We start from the raw sequence: 7439 nt of genomic DNA, 5'->3' as shown, positions 1-7439 counted from the left end.
TAAGAACAATAGATAAAATCAGTAGTTAAAATGTGTAAAACTAAAATACACTGAGTGTTTCAGCTGATCTGAGGCTTTGTGGGAGTTTGTTCCAGACATGTTGGGCATCGAAGCTGAATGCAGCTTCTCCATGTCTGGTTCTGACTCTGGGAACTGATAGAAGACCGGTTCCAGATGACCTGAGGGTTCTGGAAGGTTCATACTGGGTCAGGAGGTCACTGATGTATTTTGGTCCTGGACCATTCAGAGCTTCATAGAGCAGCATCAGAACTTTAAAGTCTATCCTCTGATGGACAAGCAGCCAGTGTAAAGAACTCAGAGCTGAACTGATGGTCCACGTTTTTTGGTCTCAGGGGCACTTTACACGGAAATGAAAACGGGTTAAAAACGCAAAACCTTTTTGCGGATGCACTATATCGTAGATGGAAACGGCGTTTTGGGGGCATGAAAACGCAAAAAAGTGAAACCGCCCTCCAGAATGGAATTCTTGAAAACGCTCCACTGTTGCGCCACCGTGTAAAGGATGAAAACGCAAAACTGCGTTTCTCGTCACATAGAAATGATGTGACAAGTATAATAATGCGCCAGAAAACCGTGGGAAACACATCAGTAGGCTATCAACATGTCCGTCCCTGCGGACTTGCAACTTGCGGTAATTGACGTTCAAGAGTCATTTCATCAACAGCAATGATGAGCGAGAGTAGTAAAGAACAGACCAAAAATATGAACTATATTCTCGAAATTCTTGAAGTTCATAGAGAGAGCAGGCGACCTAGACAGCTGTGGGTGAGACCTGGGTGGACTTCTCAGTGGTGGGAGCCATCTGGCGTGTTTACTGCATCGATAAATATGAAACATCACACACTTTTGCGTTTCCGTATGCACGCAGATTTTCACCCTGAAACGCTCGTCTAGATGCAGATTTAAAAGTGAAAACGAAACCCCACTTTTAGTTTCAGATCGTTTCCGTGTAAAGGTAGCCTTAGTGAGGACTCGAGCAGCAGAGTTCTGAATAAGCTGCAGTTGTCTCACTGACTTTTTAGGTAGACTTGGTAAAGATGCTGTTACAGTAATCAAGCCTACTAAAGATGAATGCATGGACTAGTTTTCCCAGGTCCTTCTGACACATCAGATCTTTTAACCTTGATATATTCTTAAGGTGATTGTTGGCTGACTTTGTTATTGCCTTAATGTGTTTTTCCAAATTTAGGTCTGAGTCCATCACTACATCCAGATTTCTGGCCTGGTTGGTAGTTTCTAGGTGTATAGATTGAAGTTCTTTGGTGACCTGTAATTGTTTCTCTTTGGCTCCAAAGACAATTACCTCAGTTTTGTTTTTGTTTAGCTGGAGAACGTTGTGGCACATCCAGTCATTAATCTCCTCAATGCATTTACCAAGAGCCTGTACAGGGCCTCGGTCTCCTGGTGACATTGTAATGTATATCTGCGTGTCATCTGCATAGCTATGGTAGTTTATATTGTTGTTTTTTATAATCTGTGCCAGTGGGAGCATATAGATTTTAAACAGAAGAGGTCCCAGGATGAAACCTTGGGGAACTCCACATGTGATTCTTGTGTGCTCAGATGTAAAGTTACCTATTGACACAAGGTACTTCCTGTTCTCTAAGTATGTTTTGAACCAGTTTAGTACAGTACCGGAAAGACCCGCCCAGTTCTCCAGTCGTTTGAGTAATGTATTGTGGTCAACTGTAACAAATGCAGCACTAGAATCCAGTAAAACTAAGACTGACATTTTTCCACTGTTTGTATTCAGACATATGTCATTAAACACTTTGATCAGAGCAGTCTCAGTGCTGTCTAAAACCTGACTGGAAGGTATCATAGCAAAAAATGCTTTTTTTAATGATCTTACTTAAAAATGGGAGATTTGAGATGGGCCTGTAGTTGTTCATTTGTGTCTTGTCAAGATTGTCCTTTTTCAGCAGAGGTTTGATTACAGCTGCTTTTAGTGGCTCTGGAAACACACCTGACATCAAGGACAAGTTCACGATCAGTAACAAGTCTGACTCCAAAATCTTTGAGACCCTTTTGAAGAAAGCTGTTGGCAGGATGTCTAAACAGCAAGAGGAGTTCAGCTGACGTAATATGTCCCCCAGGTCTTAATGGGTTGGAACTGTGTCATTGTGTTTAAACGGGTTTTCGGTGGAGACGGTACATATGCTGAACCTGCTACTGATGTACCAACTGCTTGTCTGATATTTTGGATTTTGTCTGTGAAGAATTTGGCAAAGTCATTCTAGGCCATGGTGGAATGAAGTTCAGTTGCCACTAACACAGGAGGGTTTGTTAGCCTGTCAACTGTAGCAAATATGGCCCGAGCATTATGACTGTTTTTGTTGATGATGTCAGAGAAGTAGGACTTCCTTGCATTCCTCAGTTGTAAATTATAAGAGTGAAGTTTCTCTTTATAGATGTTATAATGAACCTGGAGATTTGTTTTTCTCCATCTGCGCTCAGCTTTCCGACACTCTCTTTTCCCATTTTTCACCAGTGTGGAATTTGGCCATGGAGACTTCTTCCTTCCAGAGATAACCTTCACCTTAATGGGAGCAATAGCATCCATAACATTTAATATTTTAGCATTGAAGCTACTGACAAGCTTATTGACTGAACCCCCGAACAGGGCAGGTGTTAAAGAGAAGACCTGGTTAAAGATCTCACTACTGTTTTCAGTTATACACCGTTCAGAGATCGCTGCTGTTGAAACGTTTGTGTGCAGTGAAGTCGTACTCTCAAAGAAAACACAGGAATGATCAGACAGGCCCACATCAGACACAGTAACCTGCCCAGGGCTCTGTTGAATGCTGAGTCAGCCCAAAGTTGTCCAGAGTGTTCCTCAGGTCTTTAGTCCCTTTGTCCTGAGGGTCGTCCACATGGATGTTAAAATCACCAACAATAATTACACAGTCAAAATTAACAAAGATAATAGAGAGCAGTTCACTGAGGTCATCAAAACAGTCTGCACAGTATTTGGGGGGCCTGTAAACATTCAGAAACTCGGTTTCACATATTCAAAGGACTGAAAACTTCCAGGAGATAACTGCTTAAATTGAAATGATTCATTAAATAAGACTGCCACCCCTCCTCCTCTCCTGCTCACTCTGGCCTCGCTGATAAAACTGTAACCAGGAGGGGTCGACTCAATGAGAACAGCAGCACTGTTATTTTGGTCTCACCAAGTCACCATGTTTTCCCAGCTAAAGACCTAACATTTAATAAAGCCAACTTGAGTATTTTAGAGGTATTATTTGCCCCCTCGTGTTCGGGAGCAGTCTGTGGCACACAAGGTATGTTTACTTTATTTAAAGATCTTTTAGAGTGCAACTTTCTGTGTTTTGACCGGGCCACATTTCTCCTTTTGTCACCTAAAAGTACATAAATGTTAAAACCTTCTAACAAACCGGGTTCCAGCTTGTCCTGGGTAAAGTCACAACTGCCATAATCCTCGCAGCCCGAACCCTCTACACATCACACATCAGACTGCGGAGACAGAACATGATGGCAGCGTGGAGGGACAGGAGGGGCTGGGGCTGGGCGCCGTTGCTTCGGCTGCTCTGCTCGGGGAGGGTTTCGGTGGCGAAACTTTGGCTGCTCTGGTGGTGGGTTTATGGGGGTCAAAAAGGGATTGGGCTGGGGGGTAGATCTGAGCCCAGCGTTGACCTGCTCCATCAACTGCTCAGTGAATTTCAGGTGAAGGGAGGAGGGAGAAAGGGAGGGTGAGGAGCGCGATGACCTGTCAGGGCTTTGGGGGCCTGGGGAAGGTCCTGTTCCCTGGTCCCTGGTCCTGGTCAATGGTGCTGTCGAGAGGGTTGGGGGCGAATAAGAACCCCTCTTCTTGCCTCTGATGTCTCTCCTTTCCGAAGCTCTTCCCAGGTGGGGGCAGATGGAGTTCCTCCTCAGGGTTTCTGCTGGGCTTTGTTTGTTCCTCTCTATGAGATAACTCCTGGTTTATTTTAGTCTTGGCACCGAGCACAGATGGATGACGTAGGAAGTAAAATAAGTTGGAGGTGAACAGTTTCACCCATGTCTTGTTAAAATTAAATCCATTAGGGGCAGTCTGGTTGGTACAGCAGGCCGCCCAATGTACAGAGACTACAGTCCTCGTTGCAGCTGGCGCCGGTTCGGATCCCGCATCGGACGGCCCTTTGCTGCGTGTTATTCCCTGTCTCTCTCCACTGTCCTATACAACAAAGGCATAAAAAGCCCCAAAAAATATTTAAAAAATATTTAAATCCATTTGCCTTAAAAAGATGCCTGCGTTCCCAAAAAATGTTAAAATTATTAATAAAATGCACTGAGTGGTCAGCACATGCCGATAAAAGCCATTTATTCAGTGCCAACAACCTGCTGAATCTTTCCTCTCCTCCTCTGACGGGTGGTACAGGTCCACTGATGAATACAGCTTACATTCAGTGAGCTCACTGGCCCTCATTTATCAAGCCGTTGTAGAAAGCATCGTATATATGAGCGGAGAACTCGTCGTACGCAGAGGCTCAAGTGAGATTTACAGAACATGCGTACCACACCAATCCCATCGTAAAACCGAGCGGCTGTTGATAAATCCGGCGGCTGAAATCCATCGTAATGATCCTAACCACGCCTTCTACAAAAGGCTGCACCTCTAGAGTTTGCGACATGGATAGACGAAAGGCGGCAAAGAAACGCTGTTGACAGCCGTCCCAGCTGTCAACAGCGTTGGCGATGTAAATCGCAGACCGGATGAGTTATGTATTTTCCCCTACTGTGATGGTCAATAAAATGTGATAAACTCCAGATTAAATGAAATCTAAAATTGAACGATGTTTTACTTTTTCTCCAATAAGATCAGGAAGAAGTGGTCCGATATGAAATTGGCCAAAAAAAGAGGGGGGGGGGGGTCCGATCCAGGTTTGGATTTGAGTGCCTTGGAGGAGATAATTAATATTCAACACAAATGAGGTTCCTAATCAAACTAATATTTTTCATTTACAGGTGAATCCGAAGTGGCATCCGGGCAAAACTGACCCGCGCGACGAATATGCGGCCCCGTCAACATCCGAAGCCTCAGGTTTACTACCCCCCGGTCTGCAGCGTCACACCGGCCACCCGTGTTGACCACAGAGGTCCTAGAAAGACAAACAGAGATTGTGAAGTGGATGATGGCTTTAACACACACCATGCAATCTATCGACAGTACATTGAAAGACATAAATAAAACACTGAAGTCACAGAATAAATGCTGAAAGAAATCGTTGTTCTCCTTTCTTTTTTCCTTGAATAACAGAATGCTTACCAAAAGTCAGAATCGCTGAATAAGTTCCTCTCTCCTCCTGAGCGCTCTGTGCAGGCAGGTGGAAGGGATCTCTGGGTGCGGGGTCCTCTGGATGTACATGTGAAAATGGCACTCCATTTTTTTGGGCAATGTTATGGAGATCCCCGCATGCAATAATAATATTGCATACCTTTTCGGGCGTATAGGGTTCCCCCCACAGCTGAGAGACAGATCCAGCTTTAGGAGCCCTATACATCTCTCCACAGTGGCATGCGTGCGCGTATGCGCAGTGTTAAAGCTCCTCTCCTGTTCGGTGTGAGGGTGCGCGGTTGAATAATGAGCCATCACTCTTCCAATTACGGAGTTGTACTTGTTTAATTTATTTCATTTGCGTTTATGTTTATATTTATGTTGAAGTCAAATAAAACATGGACCTTCTTTGAAGTGATAAGTCTGTAATTTTAACCTAGAGATTTGTTGCGACTCCTGAGGCACGCACTAGTGACGCTGCTGTGTTGCAGTCACCGCAAGTCAAAATTGAGTGGCTTAATGGCAGCTGTCTTCAGTGACTTGGGAAAAATGCCTGATGCCAGTGAGCTGTTAACTATTTGTAGGAGATCACTTTCTACAGAGGTAAAAACAGTTTTTAAAAAGTCAGATGGTATTATGGCACCATGTTGACTTAAAGGCAGGGTAGGGGATCTTTTTCTGGAACATTTTTTTACATATTGCTTGAAATACTCTTCACACCCCCATTGCAACCAATTAATTAAAAGTTTTGACACAAATATGAAAAGTTTTAGTGGCCTCTAGAACGTACAATCTAGGAAAAACAGTATCCAATCATTGTGAACGGACCGTTCACAATGATTGGATTCTAAAGCCGTCTATCAAACTGCAATCTGCTCCCCCCTCCCCCTCATTCCCCCTCCTTCTCCCTTTGCGCGTACCCTGCTCCGTGAACGTCCAGAAGCTTGGCAGGAAGCTAAATTAGAGCCAGCTTGGCTAGCACCTAGCATTTTTAAACGTATTGTTAGCATAAACTAAATGCTAAATACTAAATACGGCAACGATCGATGCTTGCTGTAAGAACAGCGCTCGTGCACCTTCGTGCTCGTGCGCGTTCATGTACTCTAGAGGCGTGCCTTCGGGGGGAAAGTGAAGAAAAGGGTTGGGACTTTTTACCTGTGTATTTTCAAAATGCAGTTTCGCTGGACTCAAAATCCAGGATCTCCTACCCTACCTTTAAATAATAACATCTTAAGGCACTGCTGGGATTTGAACCCAGGATCTTCTGTTTACAAGACAGGCACTTTGACCAATTAAGCCACAGTGCCACATGTTTCATAAAACTGATGAAAGAATAAAGAGCAGGTCCTGGATCCACCTCAGGAAGTGGTTTTTGTGATTTATTTCCGAAATTCATGTGATTTCTGCATAAATCTGGGCTTGATGTTATTCACATTATCTCCATGTGTGAAAACATTGGATTAAGTCTCAGTTCAATCTTCTGTACCTCAAGAATATTTAAAGCCATGAGAGTAAGTACAGACTGTTTTGGAGGTCCAGAGGGGTGTTCCACGATGCTGAATTAGCGGAAAGCCTGGCTTTTCTCAATTGTTCTGGCTAATCTAACAGAGAGTTCCGTTCCACGAATGTGGCTTATTTGAATGCCCGCTGAGTAACCATGGTAATTTATCCTGCTGAACTAGCCTGCTCCTTGGCAGGCTAACGTTCAAGCTTAGCTTGGCTGTGTCTCAAAGAATGTCTTACCGCCTGAAACAGACTCCCTGAAAAAACTTTCACCTAGTAGAATTCCGCGCTACCGCAACTCATGTCCATCCATCCATCCATCCATCCATTTTCTATTCCGCTGAATCCGTCGGTCGGGTCGCAGGGGGGCTGGAGCCTATCCCAGCGGTCAATGGGCGAGAGGCAGGGTGCAACTCATGTCTTGTATAAAAAATAAAACAAAAAAAATTGCGGTTATCATGTCACCACTTTCACTGTCTCGGAAAATCAATATCAATCAGTCAGTGCAACTAAGGAAACACAAGTAGTTAACATGAAATTAAATGAAAAAGAACATGGTATTCATTAAAACTAATTGATACCTTATTACATCTCGGTCCCACATTTCACAAACACCCAACCTATACCCACCCAG

At 44.0% G+C, this 7439-nt stretch overlaps 1 non-coding gene across 1 annotated transcript; it reads right to left on the bottom strand.

Annotated features, from left to right (window-relative positions):
- Positions 1 to 6535: 6535 nt before the first annotated feature.
- On the bottom strand, positions 6536 to 6609 carry trnat-ugu (transfer RNA threonine (anticodon UGU)). Its single transcript has one exon. It is a non-coding gene; the product is annotated as a tRNA-Thr (tRNA).
- Positions 6610 to 7439: the final 830 nt, after the last annotated feature.

The sequence above is a fragment of the Odontesthes bonariensis genome, chromosome 11 (genome assembly GCF_027942865.1).
Source record: "Odontesthes bonariensis isolate fOdoBon6 chromosome 11, fOdoBon6.hap1, whole genome shotgun sequence".
Taxonomy (NCBI): Eukaryota; Metazoa; Chordata; class Actinopteri; order Atheriniformes; family Atherinopsidae; genus Odontesthes; species Odontesthes bonariensis.
Note: the sequence above shows the minus strand (reverse complement) of the source record. Positions and strands in the feature narration are given on the sequence as shown.